Source organism: Neopelma chrysocephalum, unplaced genomic scaffold (assembly GCF_003984885.1).
Source record: "Neopelma chrysocephalum unplaced genomic scaffold, ASM398488v2 Primary Assembly neopelma1_80b, whole genome shotgun sequence".
Lineage (NCBI taxonomy): Eukaryota > Metazoa > Chordata > Aves > Passeriformes > Pipridae > Neopelma > Neopelma chrysocephalum.
Window position 1 is genome coordinate 64,491 of NW_020897742.1, and position 25,528 is coordinate 90,018.

The 25,528-nt window shown below is 37.4% G+C and overlaps 1 protein-coding gene across 2 annotated transcripts in view; it reads right to left on the reverse strand.

The window, feature by feature from the left end:
• Window positions 1–25,528, reverse strand: part of TDRD15 (tudor domain containing 15) — an 84,321-nt gene that overhangs the window by 24,227 nt on the left and 34,566 nt on the right. For both annotated transcript variants that reach the window (XR_003535373.1, XR_003535372.1), the window contains exon 3: window positions 16,542–16,672. The gene's annotated coding sequence lies outside the window, so the exon portion shown is untranslated. The remainder of the gene's footprint in view (window positions 1–16,541; window positions 16,673–25,528) is intronic.

Below are 25,528 nucleotides of genomic sequence, written 5' to 3' on the forward strand. Positions count from 1 at the left end.
CCCTGGATGAAATTTAGCTTTTGGCTTATTGTTTGACATTTTAATATTTTTTTTCTACCCTATAAATGCAGCTGAGCAGTATAGAAGCTCCTCTGAAAGCCATCTGCTATGGGAAATAACTGGTGTGTGCTATTTTCATGATTTCTCATCTAAACTGAAACTTGAGGTGACCTGAAATAATGCAATAAATGAAAACCCAGGGCACGTACACTTTGTGGGTGTTTTGGTAGAAAACTGAGACCTTCAATAACAGAAGAAAGGAAAATAATAATAAAAAAATTCTAATAATAAAGGAAGATCTTGCCAGGTTTTCCATAGTGAAAATTTGTTATAAGGGCAAAATCTATAGCGTATTCTCTTACTTCTTTTTTATTTCTAGAAATGTCAAATGAATTTCTTCGCTTTTCCATAAAAAGTTCAATTAACTTGTACCAGTTTGAAGTTTATCTAAATTAAATATCTGGTTTTGGATAGAAGTGATTTTAAATCCACCAGGGGAAATAAGAAAGGCTTTCAAAAGTCTAGATAGCTTCTTCATGATGATGTTCAGTCTAGTCAATTCAAAATGTGCTCACAGGTCTTCTAAAATGTAAGTTTTCAAAGACCACATTGATATTGTTCCACTGTTTTCCCTTCACAGTCCGTATTCTGTAATTTCTGAGGAATTCTAGTTATAGCAAGTGAGAATTAATTTTAATTTAAAGTAAGGGCACATCTACCTTTGAAATTTATCACAGAATGAATCATCCTGTCTCTTGATTATGAGGGAGCTTACATAACTAGTTTAGCTCCCACTCTGTACACCTCAATTTTACTAGGACAGACCTGTTTCTTTGAAGAGTGTACTTGAGCCACAAAATTATTTTTTGTTTGTTTCTATGAGAACAGAATTTTCATAAGTAATTTTTTTTTAGCTTCAGGCATGTCTTTCCATACAAAGGATAACCTAAATCCAAATAGGGGATGCATTCCATAGCAGTGCTACAATGTAGTACTGTGTGAGCTCTGAGAAAGCAGGCTCGGGAATCAGAAACCATGTAGATCCACTAAAAAGGGTTCTTTGAGAATCTAATACACACTGTTCCTCAGGTAATTATACAGCTAATTCAGAGTTGTGTATCACCACAAGACACTGTACTGTGACACAAAGACATACTGTAACTCTTCAGTTGACGGACAAAAGCTTTTCCACGAAGAAAAAAATACATGTGTTGCTGCTGAATGAGAAGTTGGCAGTAAGCACACCCACAGGAATTTTAAATAGCACATTTCCAGTTTTTTCATAATAGTACTAAAAACACACCGGTGCACAAGTGGACCAGCACTGTTTAAAAAGACTGGTCCGCAGGGTAAAAAACAATGGAAGAACTGCAGCCACCCAGAAAGCCAAATATGCCTCAACAGGAGGACCAAGATTACTTGATGGCCTACAGGCTCATACCAAATGAAGTCTGTGCTAACATTCAAGAGCTTGGCACAAATGAAGCTTCCCTGGGCATGAATCCTAGAATTCCAGAATGAATTCCAGGAACCCACTGTGGAGCAACAGTACCAAGGTGTTTCACAACTATGGAAATATGTTTGTAAGCTTTTTTTTTTCCACAGTGCACATACTGGCCTACCTGAGGACCTTTATCACACACATTTATCCAACCACATGTTACTCCTACCTTTCCATGTTACTATCATTGCTAACTAATTTCAGTTAATTAAAAGATAATTATCAAATTTACTAACAGGTAAACTTTATTTGATGGTCAGCTTCTTGCCCTTTCAAGCTAGAAGCTGTTAAGAGGTGTGTGGTGCATATATAAATGCTGGTTTGTGTTTGTACTATTACAGAGCCCATAGTCATATAAATCTTATCATATAACATGCTGTATTGCTGTGCCTTTGCTACCCTGCAGCAAAAGAGGGATTTTATTATAAATCAATGTATAAGCACCAGTTACAAGGTATAAGTTAAAGTTCTTAATAATATTTGTTATTGTTATTTACAGTGACATCGAATAATTACAATGAAATAGGGTCATGTTTTTCCATCAAAAGTTGTCAATTTTAAATACAGTCTTTATACTATCATTTATTAGTTAGAAGTGCTGCATTCCTACATAATATTACTGTACCATTAAATCTGTATATAATGTTATGTTGGATGAAAATGAAGGAGGAGCTCTATTTTGCATATATTCAATATCTAATTAGGTTTCATAATTAGGCTTTTGACCCTGCTTTCAGCTGGGAACCTGAATTAGCAACTGAATTTCTGTTGGGCTGGTGACCCTATTTGCAGTGTCACAGCCTGAGACAGGAGAAACAGTTCCTTGGGAACCCTTGCCTTGCAGTTATATGTTCTCCCTGTACTCACTACAGCTCCCTGGGAGACTCAATTAGGGTAGGATCAAGTTCCTCTTTCTTGTATCAAACTTGCTTCTACAATTTCAGAGGCCTAATGAGTCAGACAGTCAAAAATAAGTTTCATAATATCAGCAAGGAGATGTAGGTGATCATAAAGGCTTTCTAGGGAGAGAAGTCATCTATGTAATTTGGTACCTAACCTGAGACTGGCAGATTCTCCCTCTGGACTCATAGAATCATAGCATGGTTTGGGTTGGAAGGAACCTTGAAGATCATCTAGTTCCAATCCCTCACCATGGGCAGGGACACCTTCCACCAGACCAGAGTCCTTCAGAAGCATCTGTTTTGTCTACTGACCACACAAGCAATTTAGATATTTACCTTAGGAAGACTTACTGATAAGACATATAAAACATATTAGGAAGTCAGATGCCTATGTGCCTAGGTTTGAACCTAGCTTTGTTCTCATCATATTTTAATTCATATCTCCTCTAGGCTACCAACATCTACTTTTAACCAATTCTGACCTACTTACTCATTGAAAAACAGGCAGAAATAGGTGGAAAAGAGAGAAAAGACAAGATGAGGCCTGAATTTAAATTACTGTCATGCATGAAAAATCGAACTTTCTTTCTCAATGGCATCACCTCTGAATTTTGCCCTTAGAATTTACATTTTATCATCTTCATCAAGTTTAAAAAAGTGCTTCCCTTCCCTTCAAAAACAACTCTAAACCTTACAGCATAAAATATAGTATAGCCACTCAGGCACCAAGTATAATGAAATCTAGCAACAATAACTCAAATATGTGTCTCCTTGTCTGAGTCACTTTAGAGACATCCAGAAACATAAATATATGTTTTCCGTGAAAGGTAACAGTTTTCTTCCTTTTAATCTGAAATAAAATTCTGTCCCCATCTCCCAGGGAACTAAAGGTGACAATAAGAGCTTGACAATGTTCAGGAGATGTGCTTTTCACATTAACATTGCCAACAGCTGCACCATAAATACTGGCTATATGGAAAATGCATTCGATCATTATAGGAGGTGCAATTTAAAATCTGAAATTCACTCAAATAAATCAGTAGAAAAGAGTTAAGGGGTCTAAGCCTCCAAAACCTAAAATGTACTGCTTTTGTGTTCCAGCTTTATTTGCAAGGAATTCTAAAATCTACTGGAACAAAATATTCCCCTTAATGTTCTGTAAACTGCTTATGAAATATCAAGCTTTGTTCAGTTCATCTTTCCTTTTCCTGTGCTACCCCCTTGCCAGACGTCAAGAGGCTCATGCCAAATGTCTGTGAATTCATGGCTTACGAAGGGCAGGATTGGATGAGTGAAGGAAAATCATGCACAAAAAGCAAATATATTACCCTCCTCCAACCTGCTCTCCTTTATCATCACCAACACACAGCTTCACACAGAGAGCCGGGAGCCAGTATGAGCATCTTGGAATTATTTGAGATATAGCACATGCTGTCAGACCTCTTGCATTCAGCCCTGGAGGTCCTCCATTCTGTTCCTGAGGATATCTGATATGATGGCATTGACTGCATCCTCTCTGCTAGGTTTGCTCTGCAGGGGCCAAGGGCTACAGGGATGTTGATATCAGCCCTTGCCAAAGACACCCTGTCCTTGAAATAGTGCTTATGTCCTGCTGGCACACACAGAAAGTGCCCAAAAATCTCAAGGGGTGCCATGAACTGCAGTAGTGACTCAGGTCAATATTCTTTCTATCCTTACAACCTCAGATGCTTTGTGAAAGAGTATAAGGAACAGAACAAGTATAGGATGAAAAACCTTTCAAAAAGCCTACAAGAAAAACACTGGAGAGTCCTGAGCCGGTTTGTATCTAGGACACACATTTTGTGAGAGCACAGTGAGCCAGCTGACATTCCTGAGGTAGACCTGGTGACTATTTCATGAGCAGATGGGAAATGCCATGTTCCTTAGAAGACTGTTAACAAGAAAACAGCCTGAGACAAAACACTAAAATTATTATTCACTCTCTACATTTCATAAAAGAAGTCTGATCTTTACCACAGGCATTAAAACTTCCTCTATTGATTTATCAGATCTACATATAAGCGTTTTTGCTTTAGCATCCCCATTCTTGAATGTCTCATGCAACATAATTGAGGTAATTTCCCAGTATCTCCTTTTAACAAAATTAGTTCCATTAGAAAGTGAAGATAACGATGAGGGAAACAGAAACCGCTATAAAATATAACTGATTGATTTATAGTCTCTTTTATAGAGTGATCTAACATGTCTAATATGTCTATGTCTAGCACCCACCTCATCTGAAAAAAAAATGCATTGCCAAAGTTTAGCCCATTTTTATAAGCCATAAATTTCAAGAATAACAACAGTTTCCCCACACACATCTTCTAGGCTGTCCTTATCAATAACTGCCATGGGAAGTTCAAAAAAAGGAGTATAAGAACTGGGTGAAATACAGGGAACAAAAATTCTCAACCTCCTGCAGTCCCACAGCATCTGGAAGATCTATTCTGCAGTCCTTGCTTCATTCTCTTCACATTTGTAAAAGATACCATTAAGTTACATATTTACAAATCTGGAACAAGCCCTATTTCTTCAAAAACAAGTCCCAGACTTTAAAAGTCACCCTGATGACTCTCCTGGATCGCTGAAAACAAGGGTAAGGATTAAAGCAGGATGAAAACATATTACAGATTGCCTCAGAAAGTAGTCCTTGGGGAATTGCTTTTGTAAATAAAAGCAAAGTATGAGGAATTTCTAATTCTGTCTTTCCCATTCAGCTTTCACTGTTATTGAAAATGGTGTACCCAAACACACAAACTGCCTCTGCAGCTTGACATTCTCTTTCAAGTCTCTCGGTGCTACTGAAAAGGAACATTCTTTTGATTTGTTTTGCCCTTCAGAGCCCATTACTCTATCCATCTAAAGTACCTTCTGAAGTTCCTTCTATCCAGTATACAGAAATGTCTCTTTTATCCAAAAAAATACACTTTTTTTAATAGCCCCCTACTTTTCAGTAGGACTGTTATGCTTTAACCCCAGCTGGCAACTCATCCCCCCACAGCTGCTTGCTCATTTCTCCCCAGTGTGATGGGGAAGAGAATTGGAAGGGTAAATATGAGAAAACCCATGAGTTGAGACAAAGACAGTTTAACAGGAAAGCAAAATCCCCACATTACAGCAAAGCCAAACAAGGTATTAATGTACCACTTCCCATGGCCAGGAAGGTGTTCAGACACCCCCAGGAAGGCAGGGCCCCATCACTCGTAACATTGACTTGGGAAGACAAACACCATCACTCCAAACATCACCCACTTCCTTCTTCTTCCCCAGGTTTATATGCTGAGCCTGAGGCCACATGGTCTGGGATATCCCTTGGGTTAGTTGGGATCAGCTGTCCCAGCTGTGTCCCCTCCCAACTTCCTGCTCCCCTGTTCCCCCTCGCTGGTGGGATGAGGTGTGGGGCAGAAAAGGCCCTGACTCTGTAAGCACCACTCAGCAATAACAAAAATTTCCCTGTTTCCAGCACAGACCCCAAACAGGCTCATACCAGCTACTGTGAAGAAAATTGCCTCTACCTCAGATAAAAACAGCACTTCTCACAACATTTTCTACTTCTTAAGCAATTCTAAATGAATGAAACGAGAAACAGGCATATATAAGAAATTTAGGGTGTTTTCAACATAGCATACATGCTACTGTATTGTAAATGACCATTTTATAAAATGATGCAGTCCTGTTTGATTCCAGTCGCAGCTAAAAGTAAAATAAAGCCATTTCCTGCTTGATTTCAGTTGGAATTGGAGATAGTTTTTCAATATGACCCTCGACAGTGCTTAAAAAAGTGGGGGAAAGAGGCAGATAAGGTACTGAATGAAATAAATGGATCCAATCTGTACCCAGTTACTTCAGAAGTTGATAACATATTGGAAAGGCAATACACAACCAGTAACCTCAGGCATAAGAAACTTAATGATGGATGAAAATCAAAAATGTCAGGATGCCTATTTATCTATGAGAATTAGAATCCTTTAAACAAGTTATGAGTGAAAGAGCTGTAGCTGAACCGGATTTTAAGCCAATTAGAAATGAATGAAAAATCTAATTTGAATGGACATAATTTTTCACTAATATTAGAAAAACAATACTTTCTACATTTTATTGGAGGTGATAAATTTATTGTGACACCTCAACAGGACAGCTATTTTATACTAAAAGACAGTTTCCTCTGCTTAGATAATAGCAAAAACTAACCCTCAATTTTGAATTTTTTTCCCTGGTTGCCAATCATTCATAATTTTAAATTATTCTTATTAGTTTTAACTATAATTGATGGATTAAAACAAACTTTTTTTGGCATACTCAACAAACGTAGTTTGAACTTTGCTGCATCATTATATCTTGGACAATTCTGTCTAATAGTCCAAAAGATAAAGTGTTTACCTGCCTGATGCATGTTAGTTATAAGGTGCTGGATTCTGTACTCCTCCACACCTCTGAAAAATTGCATATCTTTACATTCATGGCTATGTAACTGAGTTCAGATCTGGTCTGGTATATCTAACTTACCAACATGTTTTTGGCATCAGTTGGCCATTATATTATGACAATCTTATGAGTTGCATTGCCATGTCCTCTAAAAAGCTTCTGGTGGGACAAAATTGAGGTTATGAACTCTCTTTTCTCCATTCCTACGCATATTCACAGAGAGTATAGTAGAGAGAAGCAGAAGAACCTGTGAGGTCAAAGACTTTATCATCTCCCAGCCTCCTTGCAGAGGTGGCTGCCCTCTTCAAAGGCTGGCAAGAAGATTCATGGGGAGGAAATGTAGATATTTTTTGAACTAGGAGGGGAGGAAATCTTCAGGGCTTTATACAGCAGCCACCATGGACGACAGCAAAGAAACAAGGCCTTAAAGCTTTGTTGATCCAAAGGTTGGAGCTCAGTGCAGAACATCAAATAGAAAGGTAAGAGGAAACCTTCTCTCAGTCTCTCTGTAGGTGAACTACATATGGAAGGTATCTTACAAGCAGTGGTAACACGACTGTAGAGACATACTTTCCTATCACAGGGATAGGACAAGGGGGAAAGTTTTTAAACTTAAAGAGGAGAGGTTTAGATTGACATCAGGAAGAAACCAGCCAGGGGTTGGTGAGGCACTATAACAGGTTTTCCAGAGAAGCTGGAAACACTTCCCTGGAAGTGTTCAAGGCCAGGCTGGATGTGGCTTTGAGCAACCTGGTATAGTGAAAGGTGCCCCTGCTCGTGACAGGGGGTTGGAACGAGATGGTCTTCAAGGTCCTTTCCAATCCAAGGCTTTTTGCTATTCTATGAACACCTAATGTTGTTCAGGCTTATGATTTTATGGTGGTTTCTGGGACATAAATGAGAGCAGAGAAATAGCCTTCTGCATCAGATTTTCCTTGGAAGCTGATATTGTACATCACAAGCAAACATGATGTCAGCTGATGAGCAATGATCCTTCTGATCCACAAATAAAAAGGTTATTTAGTATTGCTGTGGCCTATGGTATATCATTATACTGAATTTTTTTAAGGTCAAGCAGAAACTGTAAGATTTATTAATTGGATCGTACCATGTTTGTTTTTTTTTTTTCCAAAAAGCTTTCATAATAAACATAATCTTTCTTTCCTCCATTGCTCTGATCTCATAAAATTTTAATGCACACAGAAAGACCTATACTATGCTATCCTCAGTCTGGAATATCATTTAACAGAAGAATAGGTGAATCTGTTTGACAGTAAATAGGAAAATTACTATTTTTTTTCTTAAATAGGCATTCCAAAGCATAGTCATTAAATTAATAAAACTAAAAATTTTAACTTGAACAATTTATGCTGTCACCCAAAGGAAAATTTCATATTTCCATCCCTCAGTCACTACAAAACTTTTTCTCAGAAGATCAAAAAAAAATATGTATTTTCCTTCTGGAAGGAAATACAAAAGTAAAACCTTACAAGAATACTATCATTTGAGCAATTGTATAAAAATTGCTTTTCCCATTCATAACATAAGCTTACTTTAGAACTGAATGGAAATCTTCAATAAGAATGCCAAAGTATGTTACTTTAATTCCAGATATATAGCTCTTCACTATTGTCAATTTGCTAGGATGGCATTTTCTTGTTTTCTACTGAGGACATCTAACCCTGTGCTAGGAGTACTTGCTTGGAATAATTGCAAAAACTTCTAGTCCTTGAAGAAGCTTTATGGAAGTTAAAAAGAGAATTAAAAAAAACCCTAAATACACTGAAAATCTCCCGGAAAGTCCTTATTCTTTAAAAGTTAGCCATTGTTTATGTACTCCAGATTTTTTTGAATAATGTTGAATGAACAGATGTTCCCCTATACAGTCCCTTAACACGCTGAACATTCATAATTTTTAAAAAAGACCTTTGAAAGATTGTTACTTATACAGCTTTCATTACCAGAATCCAAGTCTGATAGTTCTCAGTACATTTTTCCCCACAGAGGGATGTGAGCAGGGTTGGTCTATGGGACATGGACAAGCTGCTGGAGATGCTGGCACAGAACACCCCTGGCCTCAGAGGCACAGCCCAGCGGTAAAAGGGTGCAAGAGGAAGAAAGGACAAGTCAAAAATCCAGCTTTTATTGATGGCCTTTAAGACCATAATGCTGTGTTTGTCAAACAGTACAGAAAACTGCATGCAAAACTTTGTTCTGTGGATCTTTGTGAAGGTAACAGAATGTAGGAAACAGCACAGGGCCAGAGAGACCAGGATCCTCACAGCAGCAAAAGGTGATATTTTTCAACCCATCTAAATGATTCAGGCTCCTATCAATGTTTGAAAAAAAAATAAAACAAAAGAAAACAAAACAAAATAATCAAAAGACACAGAGAAAAAGCAAAAAGTCTGAGAGATATGAAGAAGGTCCTCTGATGTGTTACTCAGATTCATGCTTAGTGCTATATGCCACGTGCCATAGATTGACTGTTGGCAACTTGTGAAAAAAATCCTTCTAATTGCTGTCACATTTAGGACCATAATCCAGGTTGTTTTAGATGAACTTGAGGCATTCAGTAGATGCAAAATTTCCTTATAGAGAATTCCACTGTCTACCAGTGCAAACTCACACAATGGAACACACAGAAGCTCTTGCAATGCCTTGTAAATGGTAGATAAAGTCTTGGTTGGATAAGAGATGCTCACTTTCCTTGGCACTTAGAGACCACTACAGTAATACTCCTTAACCTCTTTACTAATTTGAAACTGCTCTAGAATCGCAGCTGGGAGATAGTAACTACACAGCCAGAAAAAGGACTATGGAAATATGGATCTGCAATTATCACCCTTGAGCAGCACTGGAATCACGTTACTATTGAGCTGCAATATTAACCCCATCAGGAGTTTTAAACCATCCTCCTGATCACCAATTCTGTTGCACTGAGCACTGCAGAATACGCTTAGCATAAGCAAGGCTAATTAAAACAAAATTCTAATTAGTACCTTTCTGGTTTTGAATCCATACAACATCATACATTGAGAATTAATTAAAAAAAATTAATTATGCATTGGTATTTGTCTCAGGTTATCAGCAGAAAATCTATGTAAAATATGATATCTGGTTAAGATAGGTCACCTATTAATTAAGAGCATTGTGACCAAACTAAGGGATGGAGGTCTTATTAATTCATAATAACACCATTAATGAGAGCCATGAGTTGCATTTAAAGACATTAATGTGTACTTTGAAGAAATAATAGTATCAGAGAAGCATCCTTTTACTCTCATCAAGCCCGAGTCTTGCCATAAACAGAGGTTATTCTCTTTTGAGGACAACATATTAACAGCTACGTTCTCTTGATGCATAAAGATCTACTCTCAACCTAGCACCCTTTGAGGAGGGACCATGACCTTTTTTATTTCTCAAGTTCTATTACTTCCATTTATTTGTAGAGGATGGGACAGAAGTATTTAAAAAGCAGTAAGTGCATTCCTGTTCACATTCTTCAGTGTTGAGAATTATGTCAGTGTAATCAGCATTCTTAATTATGTCCTTGAAATGTGAGAAGTTTACAAATCACTTAGATGTTAAAAAGGGAAGAAGAAAGGAGAAAAAAGAGACAAGAGGTCATTTGAAATAAGAATGCATTCCTTAGAAAGAAATCCTAATTTACAGAAGGTCCTGATTACAGTTGCTTTAGCAAGACCTTGCTGAAAAGCAGAAATGATTTATCTGTGGCATGACCTTGACAAAGCTATTCCTTCTGCAAGGAGAAAATTGAAAAGTAATAGCTGGCAATAACACATTAGCACTGAAATTCAGATCTGTGTATTTCAGTTCCTGTCATTGTTTTTTATTTTTCTTTTTTTCTGTCTCACAAAGAAAACTTCTTGAATTTCATTCATTTAAGATTCAAATCTCTCAGGTACAGAGCAGCACTGGAAGCTGCTGAATACAGTGAGTTTTCCCACCACCACATCCCCCTTTAGGGGATGAAGATTTGGCTCTGCTTCTTGCAGGATCACATCTTCAGTAATTAGTTACTTGATCCAGCTCCTTATGAAGCCAATAGGAAACTTTCTCCTGATTTCCATAGAACTGTATTGATCTCTCAGTATGTTTAGTAGGAATTTTCACTACATAAATACTGAGGGGTTTGCCATTATATTAATTTTTATCTTTTGTGGTGTCAGATTTTGCAAATCGAAGAATTGCCTCAGCTCTTGCTGAAGTCAATGGGATTCACAGGAGGTGCTAAACTGCAAGTTCAACACCCCATCTGTACCCTGCCTTTTGCAGCAGCCATAAAATTATGCTTGGAGACTGGATTATGACAGTCTTGTGCAAGCAGATATGCTTAATGACTCTTTTAGCTAATCTGCACAATTGCCTCAGTACACAGGACATGGTTCTTAAAAATACTTGCCAGTGCACACAGGAAACACTTTAAAAGTTAAAAAAACTCTAATTAAATACATGAAACAGGGCTTTGCGGAAACAAAAAGCCCAGCACACAATTAGCATCTTCTAAAAGTCTGAGGTAGAACAAGATCATCATATTCTGCCCCAAGGTAGCTCACATATTTCTATCATTTTACACATCTCATATTAATAGGCCAACTGAGTGAGAAATAGAGTAACAGTGGCCAAATCACAGATAAAACTCCAGGAGAATTTCTGACAGATTGCAACATAATTCCACCCTTTTTGTTTATTTGTTTGTTTGTATTTTAGTTGCCAGACACTTTCACAGATCCATTTTTAATGCAAAATTTTATTATTTGTTCCTTTAATGGTTTCGTAAAATATTTAACATGGTCTGTTTAAATAAAGGAATGACATCATGCATAAAAAATGAAAAATAATGTGCCTGTAATAAGCTAGAGGTTACATTTAATGAAACAATGCCCATAAATGAAATTTCATTGTGAGTGCTGATGATGCTCATTTCAGATGAATGCACTTTGTATTTATTAGTTTTAAGCGTGTTCATCCTCAGCTTCTGTAATCAGAATTACAATATCCACTCAGATGAGAAAAGTAATTAAATCATTAAGACATACTTTCTTAGGGCTGGGTGATTCTGTGGATATGCAACAGTTGGCTGGCTCCTGCCCTAAGTCCCTACTGCAATAGATTAATTGTTTTCTCATTATTTTCCAGGGGGTATCTATCCTCATAACAGTATGCATGTACAGTCTGAGAATTATGTGCTTCATGTGCCCTTCAGTAGCATGTGTATCTTTCCATCTATCCATCTTTGGGCTAGCAGCATAAAAGGCAGCAGATTCCTTGTATGAATAGCTAGGGAGAGTTACCTGCCACAGCACACTTGAGGTAAGACTCAAGAATGGCAGAGATGGCTGTTGGACAATGTCAAGGTTTGGTAAACACCTGACTCTGACTGTATTTGTTTAACCTATGTTCAGTGCATCAGATGCAAAGTTGTACATATAGAATTCACTTTACATGCACAATTTCAGTAGAACCCACTCTATAGAAGGATATAATGAAGCCTGCATTTGTGCATTCAGTTATTCTGTCCTTAATGTGTTGCCTTTTTCCAGCAAATGCCATGGAAAAGTTCAGGAGATTCATTGCCCTTTAAGGTTTACACAAACGTTATAAATGATTTTAAGGCCTCCTATCCAAGATAGACCATGCCTATTAAGAATATTATCATGTGGTCCACTCACAGCATCAGCCCTGTACCACAGCAGAAAGTTTCAATACCCTCCACTCATCTCCATCTCCTACACCTCAATCCTATGCTGTTTGCATTGCCAGTGTACAGATTCTGAAAGACAAGACCAACAAGGTAGGAATAAGATAATGTCACCATTATAGTTGGTAACAGCAGCTGATGGAAGAATTAAAAGCTTTCTAGCATTCCTTATAAATAACACTCTCATTTTGGTGCTTCAATCAGTTCTTACAGAAGGGCTTTCCAGCAGTCGCTCTCCCAGAGTTAAGCTCCTAAGTGCTATTTGCATGCATCCCTGATTCACATGTGCATCTGTAAAGTCGTCAGTAATGTTGTCTGAAATCATCTAATTTTAGATGTATACGGTGAACATATCTACATATCAGCTAGTCACATCAGGTTCTCCTTATAGTCAATAAAAAAAGAATTGACACACAGCCGTGGTTTGTATGTGCAGGAGGAAGACATGAAAGGCCAAAGCTCAATAAGAGTTGAGAAAGGACTGGGAGACACTCAAGCAAGACAGTAAGACCTTTACCTTAGGTCTCTACCTTAGATGAACATGCTCCTGTCCACATCAGTAGCTTGAAACAAGCACATTGAAGACTTGGAAGTATGTGTTCTTCAGTTTCGAATTACTGGCTATTTTGTGCAGTGTCTCCTCTTGATGAGAGACTCCCTTCTAAGCGAAAGGAATGAAATCACTCCCTATGAAACCACTTTCCCATAAAAGATTAATCAAAATTTTATTTGATTCCCAAAACAGCTGGACTTGCTATGTTTTGCCACTAAAAGCAGTAAAAATCCACATACTTCACTGGAAAAAAAAAAGGAAGTTGGAACACATTAGAAAATTACTTTTGTATTGTATTTTGATGTTTCAGTGGTGAGGACCTTAAAAGTTAATAGCAGCAGATTACCAAGCATTTTCTTCTCTGCTAAGAAAAAGAAAGGAGAGGGGCAAGAGCCCTCGCATAATAAGTTGATTTTTAAATGTTCCAGTTCGTCTTTGAAGTTCTTCTTTCACTGAGTCGAATGTTAGTGGTTATATTTACATTTTCTGTGAGCTTTGTGTTAAACTAGGCAAGTAAAAATTGCCTTTTCAATCATGTATGACTCTATTTTTATTTTTTCCTTCAAACCAGGAAAAGCACTGATTCCTTATTAAAAAAAAATCTATATGTGAAGATCTGAGTTTTAGGGTTCGAACATTTTGCTGCAGTTCTGTTCAAAGTTTTCTAAAAATGTAGTTATATATACTTTTAAACAATGGGAAAAGGGTTCTTTCAATGCAAACCTATAAGTCAGAAACTGTATATCAATGCTTGCATCAGCTTCTCAAATACACTGTTTTCTCAAATACATAGAAGCATGAAAAATGTCAAGCTCCTAAATGAGGGCTTCAGAAAGATATTCAATATTTTTAGGTCTTCAATTACTAAATCTATGACCAGTGATTGCTATTAAAGAACAAGAGTAAGTTGCTGGCATTCTATGATACACCATACTTTTAGTCATCATTTTGACATCTGATAGATACAAGGCATTGATTTGACAGTGAAACTATAAATTCAGACCATTAGAACTTCATTTCTGACATTAAAACAAGAAAATCACATTGCTATGAAGTCAGAATAAGTCCTCTGATCAATATGCACCTGAAAGATGATCTTCCAGAGATGAAAAATAATTTGAAAGCAATTTTGTTGAGATATCTCTATGCTACTTGGTCTTTATTAACTCACATTTAAATCTCTTACTATAGAGATTAACCTTAAGCCTTTTGTAACCTGGAAGTAGTTTATCTCTGAGTTTTTAAAAACTGCTACACTGAACAATAGCACCTTTTTGGGGGCACAGATATAACTGACTTTTTCGATAATTTTGAAATTTGTCAAGAATATTTTTACATTTTGTGAGGGAGTTAATCGCTTATATTGTGTAGACAAACAGTTTTAAGACTGACCACTATTTTAAATGTTGTGAAATTCCTCATGATTCATGACTGTGAAAATTCTTCATGATCTATTCCAATATTTTTGAGCTGCTGTGGTGAGGCTGTTACCTTTGCAAGGTAAGAAAAGCTACAACAAGAACAAAGGAATACACAACAACTGAAATATCTCCAAAGGGTGAGCTACACAAATGTGGTGACCAAAAGCAGTGACCTAAACACAGACGGTAAAAGGGTTAAAAAGGTAGAGAACACAAGGAAAACATGTTGTTGAAGGCTTGCACAATAATGAACTTAATACAGCAAGAAAATCAAACTGCTATTTGGAAAACAAACCTCCACCCATCCCTTGGTGTGACTGAGGAATTCTGAAAGTGGACAGCTGTGACTGCCATAATAATAAGTAAAGCACTTTTTGAAACCTGTAATTGGAAAGATTTTCTAACACTTTTCCTTTAAGTAAAACCAAAATGATGACTCCCTAGATTCCACTCTGGAAGGTTCCTGTTGATTTTCCTTTCTCCCAACTGATAAAATGTTTCCATGGCCATAGCTGGAAAGCTGAAAATTTCCACTGAAGTTTTTTCAAATGGAATTTTCATCAATTCTTAACCACAAAAATCTGTGGATTTGCCTTCTCATCTTGATTAAGGGTTATTTTTTAAAATTCTTTTTCAAGGGAAATAGTTTCCATTTTCCCATCAGTCTTAATAATAAACATCCTGTCTCTTAAAAAAAACCTTTTCATTTCTCATTAATCTCTACAACATGAAAGTGAGCATTTTAAATTACTCTTGCATCTTTCCAGACAGAAACAGGGGAAAAATGAAAATTCTGCGACCTTAACTGAAGGAGTAAGCACTGTGTTTGGTGTGAAAATAGCATTGTATATAATAGTGGTAGGGGTTTCTCCAGGGTTTTTGGGAATGATTTGCTGAGGTTCCTTTGTAAGGCTATACTCATACAGCTATGTCAAGATTTCACTTACATGTAATCCGAACTACAACCAGATATACATGACAGATAACACAATAATTTTGAATTTCTCTTTAAATTTTAAAAAGAAACATTCCATTTGTGGTGAAGAACACTGAAATATTTGTTCAACAAATTAGCAGTTCAATAGGTTTTGCCTTTATGCCCACTCCTGAAGTGGTCAGAAAGATTACAGATGACCTTATTCATACTTACCAAATAAAACAGTTGAATGACAGCAAGCCCTAATAACTCTATGTGAACTATTTTATTTACAATTTGTACAATATTTTAGTACAGGAATAGAGTAGAAAAAACAGAATAGAAAGCATTTCCCAGAATTTGAGAAGCAATTTACCCAAAAATTTAGAGAAACTACTTGCAAAAGCTGTTTGAGCTGTATCTAATTGCAATGGTTGGCTGTATCAGCCTGAAAACTAAGACTTCCCTACTGCAGCTTCATGAATAGTTATCCATATCATGCAATAAATAGCATTACTGCTTCCTGACTATGTGACCTAATTGTGCTAAACTACTTTCCATGTTGGCACAAATACAGCATGGGTTAAATAAATCTTTTGTGAAGGTTTACAATTCACCAGCTCTGAAGAAAGTTTTACTTCTACAAATGCTCACAGACAGTAATGGGAGAACATGTTGAACTGAAATCTATTTGGACAATTTTTCAGCAGCAGATTTCCATACTACCCAGTCATCCCTGTTAGTTTGTGGCGCACAGTGTCTGACAACTGAAAAATATGTAAATTGCTCTATACTTGTTATGAACACTCCTCCAGATTTTGTTCAAAAGCTGTAACAGACTGGGCTGCTCAGCATAATTTTTTGAAGCATTTGCAAAGCTGGTACCAGATCCTGCCCTCTTTCCATATGTATACCCCTCATTTGATTTCCATGGTAGAAATGCCCATTTAGCTACATGAAGAAAGTCATTTAAACTCAACTCCATTTCCCTCAACTCTATTTTCCTCCCATTATACACACACACTATACAGAAATTTTCAGTCTTGGTTATTATTTATGGAGAGTTTTCAGGATTACCTTTTACAGCTGATTTATAAAAGTAATCACCTGCCTCAGACCAAAATGTAGCACTTGAACTTAAAATGCTGCTTCTGATTTGAAAGATGTCATCTGCTTGAATAAAATCCTTCCTTTGAAGCACAGAAAATCTGTTTGTGATACAAAAAAAAAAATTGATTTCAAATTCAGAATATTCTTTTTACAGAAACCGCTTGAATATGTACAGGGTTTGCATTGGATAAATATTGCACTTTTAATTAATTGTATAATGAGATATGCATATTGTAAAAACATATATGCACATATTATTTCATTAACTGTCACTTGAACTAATAATACTCAGGGTTAAAAGTAGATGGTGTTTTCATGTGCATGTTTAGGAGAAACCTAGATTGTAAAGAGAAACACTACACTATATAAAATTGATTCAAGCAATGTAAAAAACTTGCTCAAAATCTGTCTCTCAGATATCCAGGGCCATTTCAGACCTTGCACAGAGTTCTGTTCTAATGCTCTCTGCTCTACATTAGACCCTCCACAGCCCCCGTCAGCACTGTAAAATGATAGAAGGCAGCAAGAACCCCTAGTAGAGAGGATAAAATATGCCACCTCTGAAATAGGCAGGTTTTGGCGTTCACTCCCAGCTTTCAACTTGGTACCTTCATCTGCTAAACTTCTTGGAATGTTTTAATGGCCACACCTTAATTTTTACTTCATTGTTATCCACTGCTTTGGGATTTGAAGAACCATCCAAATGGCAGAAAAGACCCTTTTGTCTTAAATCAAACAGCCAGTTCAACTGAACAAATTTTACATGTGGTTTATTTTTCTTCTTTATAAATAAGTCTGCATGTATTATATAACAGAAGGTGGCATTCCAGATTGTTTGCAGGATGTAGACACAAGGGTTTCGTTTTTAGCACACTTCGTAAGTATTTTGCATAGACAGATGAAGATGCACAACACACTGTAAGCAAAAGCAACATTTCATGCCTTCATTCCATAATTAGGCTTAGCTCTTAACAAGTCACATTCTAATTCCCACCAAGCAAGTATGAAGAGGGCATCTGATCTCAAATACCTTATTCATGCAAAGAATAGGTTCAGCTAAAGTGCAACAATGAATAAAATATGGGAAACGTATTTCTGAAAGGTTATTTTACTGTGTCACCAAGTTAATTCTGGCACAAGATGACTCAAACCATCTGCAGCTTGAACAAGAAGAATTAAACATTTTGACAGGCCTGAAACCTCATACTTTGATTTTCCGTTTTTTAAAATCCCAGTTTAATTCCACCTCACTCCTCCCTTTTTTCCTAATGCACTCCTTGCCACTATCTCTCCATTAAATCCAAGAGCTGAAAACCCCCCACTGTGTGACACTCTAAGCCATAGGTTGCTCAGGTTGAAATGAAGTACATGGTAGTTGTTCACAAACAGTCACTTGTTCAGAACTCAGTCTCCAGAACTTTTTGCAAGGCTGACTTAGAGCAACCTTAGCATATTACCCACAGTTTGTGTGGGTTTGAAATGCAAATGTTTACTTTCTACTGTAACACAAACATGATTTGTTATGCAGGGCACTGACACTTCTTATCATACCTCTAAGAAATGGTATAACTGCCACTCTTAAACACATTTCTTAACACCAGGATGCTTGAAAATTATACTTTGGATAACAACATCTTACAACGAATGCATAAACCAATATTCACTGACCCTCACTTGAAAATTTAGGCTCTAATTCAGGAAAAAATCTGTCATATTCTTCTGTTTAGGAAAGCATTTAAATATTGTCCTCTATGAGGATGGAATTCTTAATGTACTTATAATATTAGAGAGTGTCACTGCATCCCACCCTTCTGTAGTTTTCCCCCCTGTCCCTTTTCCTTGCCATCTGCCTTTCAGTGTTAATTACATTTATCTGTCTAAAATTTTGCCACATGCTGCATTTTTTATTGAGCCAAATGATACAGTGCACATGCATTTTACTGGCGAATTTATGGCTAGAGGGCCCTCTTTTTTTCCTCTCCTTTATGCAGAAGAACAGTTCTAGTTTTAATGCTTTGGCACATAAGCTTTAATAGCATCCATGCATCTGCTCCTGAGCTCCTCACTTAAGCTCCCTGTGTACCATCCAAGACGGAAGCTGTAACACAGAGAGAACATTTCTCATCACTCCATTTTCACACTTGCTTCTCAAGCTTTTTCATTACTGCTGAGCACATAGTTCTAATACCTGAAAGGTGAGGATGCACAAAAGAAGGCTTCTCCCTCAACAAAAGGTTCAAGCTTTCAAACAGTGAGATGAAGCTCAGATCCCAGAGACTGTCCCACCCAAAATTCATGTCTGCTTTAGGAGCCTTAGCCTTTCTTATCGCTGGGTTTCTGGGCTCTGCATGTGTGAAACTGTTAATGCTACTGTACTTCCAACCTTAAAACGCCAACATTCTACATATGAAGGGAAAATAGGAGCAGGCTTAGTCAAATAATTATGGGGAAATAATTTTATTTTTCCATTAAAATCTGAATTATATTGTTCTAGGGTTTATTTTGGGGTTTATTATTTTTGTGATTGTTGCTTAATTTGTAGCTGATAGATCCAAAATGCTTTTCCAAATTGGATGCAATTTCTACACTAAAATAAAAACACAGTCTCCAGTTTTAAGTCCATTCCTTAAATGTATGGGCCAATTCAATAATAAGTTTTGAGGAATAAAGCCATTAACACTTTGTAATGTCATCCAGTTCTTTTTTTGTAAACACATTATATACTTCTGTTTGAATTTAATCACTTTCTAAGAAGCTAAATAATTATTTCAAGCTAATGAGAATTAGTTTTAAAGTTGTTAGCATTAATGAGAAATCACCATATCCATATTAGTGTTTCATAGTACTAAATATTTGATACCTCAGTTCACATTACTGCATGGAGGATACTAGCAGCAAACAAAATTATTAGTTTCATTTTGTCAGATAAAGCACAATTTTTTTATGGTTTCTAAAAGCAAGTATTTTGAAATGAAAATAAAACTATACTCCATTACAATAACAACAAAAAAACTAGCCTTCGGATTTAGAAGCACAATGCTGTATACTTGTTTTAAGCCTTTAGGAGAAGGAGGGACAGAATCATAAGAATTCAGTGGCAATCTGGAGCACTTAAAACTTCCTAGGAGATTTTCAGCTCCTTTTAGGCATAAGCCCTAGAGAAATTGCTTCTTTATTTCTTGCAAGATCTGCCCTATTCTCTTCCAACCAAAGGAATGCATGTTTTGCACTTCTCAAGATTGAGCTCATCGTTCCTGTTCATTGGAATTTTAAATGAGTTTCTCTTTTGTTGTTTTTGTGAAGTATTCTGTGTGGTCAAACAGCTTTTCCTTTAAGCTAGCAGGAGTGATTAGATGGCACTTCCCGATTTAACAATCCATAGCATCTTAAAATTCAGGAAAACATGAGCATGAATGTTTCTGGTCTAAACAGTGTTAAAAGGACAGCATGGGAACACAAACAGTGAGCTAAGTTCTACTCTGTTTATAAATCACCAAAATTCTCACTGCAAAAGAAATCTGCTGATTTACACCAGGTGAGAATGTCTGTAGAATGTGTATAATTACCTTCTGATAACATGCTATCATTTTTTTAATGTTCTATGACTTAATGATGAAGGTACTTTCATCTCTTAATCTTTCTATGCATCTGCAGCAGTTTATCCCTTAATATCAAAGGACTCTCAATATACAACCTAATAATATTATTTTTTTTTATCCATACAACATGCTTGGGTGCAGTTTTGTAACATTCTGAGGTTCACCTTATTCACCTCTATGTTTTTCACATCTTATGAATGTGCCATGCTAACTATCTCTGGCAGTTCTAGACAAGCTTCCCAGGGGAGAATTTTCCAGGCAGTGTAGCTTTTAATTCTTTTTCAGTTTAGTTGTGATTGTGGGCTAACCTTGGCCATCAGCTGAGCACCACACAGCTGCACGCTCATTCCCCTGCAGTAGGTTGTGGGAGAAAATCAGAAGGGTAAAAGTGAGAAAACTTGTGGGCTGAGATAAAGACACTTTAATAGGAAAAGTTAAAAATAAAGGCAAAAAGCAAAGAAAAACAAAGCCAAGAAAAAAAAAAAGCTGTGCTAAAACCCCAAACTGTTCCCCACCAGCAGCCCAATGTCCAGCCAGTTCCCATGGAATTGCAGAGTTGACAAAAATCTTCCCTCTCTGTTTTTATTGTGCTGAGCATGACATCATATAGTATTTGGTCAGCTGGGGGGCAGCTTTTCCAACTGTGACCCCTCTCAGCTTCTTGTGCACCCCCAGCCTCCTCACCCTGGGAGCACAGTGAGAAGCAAAAAAGGTCTTGATGCTGTTCACTAATAACTAAAATATCCCTGCTCTGTTATCAGCACTGTTTTCATCAGAAATCGAAAACATAGCACCATACAAGCTACTATGAAGAAAATTAACTCAATCCCATCCATTGTACGGTTGTACAATATGTAGTTGGCACAGCCTTCTCCGCTTTCCCTGAAAAACTATTTCACGATCTATTCAAACTCATCGTAAGGAAGCTTTCCTTTGCTATATTTTTCCACTAGTAATACTATTGCCTTTGGAAAAAAAGACACATTCTTTTAAAATTCTTGATGTCTTTCCATCCATCAGTCTATCACCCTACTCCCACATAACCAAAACTTTATATAGTTGGCACTTTTATCTGCAATCACACTTCCTATAGCCCCACAACTATTTTGTTTCTTTCAACAGAAACACTTTCTACTGTGATATTCTTTGTGAATATGAACTCATCATTACACCTCACCTGGTCATGTTTTCTACAGCACCCTTAGACAGCCAGTTATTTCACACCTACATGTTTCTATGAGTAGGTACTCTGTGATTTATCTGAAACTCTCTATCTTCTAGATTTCTAGCACAGGATACTGTGGCTCTTTGATATTAATGAACTAACCCATGACAATCCTCTCCATGGCCACACTAGAAATGCCCCCTCGCTCTCCAATGCATTTAAACTGTCAACAAGGAATAGCACAAGTTTACTCCTAGGCCATGCCTAGGAATAGCCTGAAGAGCAGTCAGACCAGAGGGATGCCAAGAATCCTTGTAACCACACCCCAGCACAGCCAAATTACAATACCTGGTCCCTTGATCTTGATTTCTCCAACTGTGAATCCCAGAGTTCAGAATTATTTCTTCCGAGTGAAAAGGTGTGTCCTCATTTCTGCTTCCATGTGTCTCAAAAATTACAGGCTTTCACAAACAAAAAAGTATATTAGGAAATGTTTACTTACACAATATGTACCTGAACAAGGAATAATGGTTATGGGAATCAGAGTTACGAGGTATTGGTTTTCTTCACATAAAATTAGAGAATGTCACATTCAGAATCATGTCACCAGACTGGAGCCTGGAAACAACGTTTTTTAGGAAATTTTTGCAATGCACATGACAGTAAACTCCCCAAATCTTGTCTAAAAGGAAACAATTTAAATCACCTGTGTTCCTCAGACCATGCTGAACTCATGTCTACACTTGAAAAAAGTCTTTCAAAATCACTTGGTTATGATCATAAGAGTTGCTGAATTAGATGAAGGAAGTGGTCTATGTGGCTCAATAAACAGATGCCATCACAGATTAGCTTTGGAAATATATAAGAAAACAAAAAAGAAGGCAATCATGACATACTTTCTCTTTTGAAATAGTGTAACCTCCTTGGGCTACGCTTTGAAATGTATCTCCTAGATTACTTTAATCCCTGGTGCACTGAATGATCTCATTATCCATTTCCCTGTCCAGTCTGCATCAGAATCAAACAAAATTTTAGTATTTTTTAATACTAAATAAAGATAATCACAGGTTGTAAAAAAAAATCTAAAACCCTAAAAATAGTGAAAAATATGTTTCTTTAAAATCATATTTCCATAGTAAACTTGTAGCTCTTTCAAAATATTGCTTTTTCACAGAATCACAGAATATTCTGAGTTGGAAGGGACCCCCAAGGATCATCTAGTCCAATCCTTAGCTCTGTACAGGACCATCCCCAAGAGTCACACCATATGCCTGAGAGTATCATCCAAACGCTTCTTGACCTCTGGCAGGCTTGGTGCTGTGATCACTTCCCTAGGGAGCCTGTTCCAGAACCTTTTTCTAATATTCAACCTAAATCTCCCCTGACACAACTTCAGGCCGTTCCCTTGGGTCCTGTCACTGGTCACCACAGAGAAGAGAGCAGTGTCTGCCCCTCCTCTTCCCCTCATGGGGAAGCTGTAACTGCAATGAGGTCTCCCCTCAGTCTCCTCCAGGCTGAACAGACCAAGTGACCTCAGCCACTCCTCATACAGATTCCCCTCAAGGCCTTTCACCATCTACATTGCCCTCCTTTGGACACTCTCTAGTGGCTTAATATCTTTCTTATATTGTGATGCCCAAAACTGCCACAATATTCAAGGTGAGGCCACCCCAGTGCAGAGCAGAGTGGGACAATCCCCTCCCTTGACCGGCTGGTGACGCTTTGCCTGATGCCCCCAGGACAGGTTGGCCCTCCTGGCTGCCAGGGCACTGCTGACTCATATTCAACTTGCCATCGACCAGGACTCCCAGCTCCCCTTCTGTGGCACTGCTTTCCAGCACAACATTCCCCATTCTGTATATACATTCAGGGTTGCCCCATCCCAGGTGCAGAATCCAGCACTTGCCCTTGCTGAACTATGATTGGTGATTGCCCAGTCCTCTAATTTGTTGAGGTGTCTCTTTAGGGCCTTCCTGCCTTCAAGGGAGTCAACAGCTCCTCTGACTTCTGCATCATCTGCAAATTTGCTTAGTATCCCTTCTAGTCCTGTGTCCAAGTCATTTATGAAGATGTTGAAGAGCACAGAGCCCTGTGGAACGAGTGACAGGTCACCAGCCTGATGTTACCCCATTCACTGTTACCCTCTGTGCTCTACCCATGAGACAGTTGCTCACCCACCATATGATGTGTTTATCCAGCTGTGTGCTGGACATTTTGTCCAGAAGGATCTTGTGAGAGGTAGTATTGAAAGCTTTACTGAAATCCAAAAAGATCACATCAACTGGCTTCCCTTGATCACTGAGGTGGGTTACCTTGTCATAGAAGGAAATCAGGTTTAATAAGCAGGATTTTCCTCTCATGAAGCCGTGGTGGCTGTGACTGATGACAGAGTTATCTCTCAGGTGTTTTTTGAACAAAACTGTTTTATTTTATTTTTGAACAGTAATATTTCATTCTGTCCTTATTATAATTTCTGGCTTTTTTATTTCTCATTCAATAATTTTGAAATAAAACACATATATTAACAAAGTTAGTTTTGATGGATATTTTGGAGGAAAAAAAGAAGTTATTTATTGCTATTTCTTAAAAGAAATGGAAAATTTTCAATTCCTTTCTCTTATTGCCTTCCCTTGTCATTAGGTTTCTTTACAATTATTTGAGATGTGACTTGCTGGGTAAATTTTTAGAGACTATGTAGAGTGTTGGCACACTGTGATTTTTTTTTAAGGGAACAGATTGCTATTTAGGGAAAATAAATATCTGAGAGAGCAGGAAGTATTCACAGAAGTAGAAATATTAAAGGGGACTAAAATTTCAGTATAGTTCTGAGAAAAAGTTCTAAGAAAAGTTTTGCCTGATTAAAGATTTCATGTTTCAGGCAATTTTTACCAGGAACACAGAACTGGAACGGATCACCTGTGTTACTTAATGTAGCTTCAGAAACAGCGTTTCTACCAATGTCCTACAGCACTACTGTTATTTAGCATTTACTACATATATACTGTGACTCAAACTCAGCCTCTGCTGTCTACCTGCTCTCATATTAACTCATCTTGCATAGGCACAGATGAAACATATGAACCAAGAAAGTCGACCACATCCTACAATGAAAGCGGGTCAAAATTAGTACCTGCCAGCCTGAGCTGTTCTATTCTCTTAAATGTGTAATGGCTCCAGAAAAACTATTTCTTCTTTTGCACACACGTCAGGGGAAGGCAACTCTTCTCACTCAATCGCCAGTAGCCATTTATGGATCATCAGGGAAAAATCTACACTTCCTCCCCCAAGCAACCCAATCCCAGAAAGGTGTCATTAATATACAGTGTGATGAGTGATTTACTCTTGTTTCAGAGACACTAAATATCCAACAACTTGATCACAAATCTAATTTCCAGTCTTCTTAAACTCCCCTATTTTAATGTGCAATCCTTTTCAGTAGATTACCAAACATGATCTTAAAACAATTTTGATTCCTTCTCCAGCTGGCTATTTGTGGACCACCATTCCAGTGTTCCAGTAATTCACTCTTTTTCCTTTTTTACCCTAAACTTGCTGAAGACCAATTTTATTCTTTTTAACTTCAGAACTTTTTTCCTATTTAATATTCGTTCTTCAAAATTATTTGCAGAAAGTTATCCCTTTTGACACTCAGTTGGTTAGGTCAAAAAGGCAAAGTCTTTTAATCTGTCAACTAAGGTTTAACCAACGCTTTTTACAATGGAAAACACCGGAAACCAAGTAAATTCCTTGGCAGTTCATAGCTTCATCTTTCAGCTAAGGAACGACCTTTTTCGTCTTCCAATTTAGAAATCCTCTATTTATAGAAAAAAAACAGGAACCAAAAATAATATTGATTTCTGAGTGCCCAGTATTGTAATTTGAAACTCTCAAGTTTATCTCATATTTTTCATTTCAGCTGCCTGAGTCATCTGATCCACGCTGGCTTCTTTCAGTGGATGATTCCTTCCCCACTCCCCAGCATCACATCCCAGCTTTATGACGAGGTCTGAATTTCAGAATCCCATATTTAGTTCTCTATATTTGGGTCACATTAAACACAATCTGTCACAGATTGATCCCTTGAGGATAATAACAGTAGCCTTTCTTTGTCCCAGTGTCCCCTTCTGCACAGTCTCCCCTTTCAACAGCTCTTCAATCCACCCCACAGCCTCTGTTAATTGCCATCATCT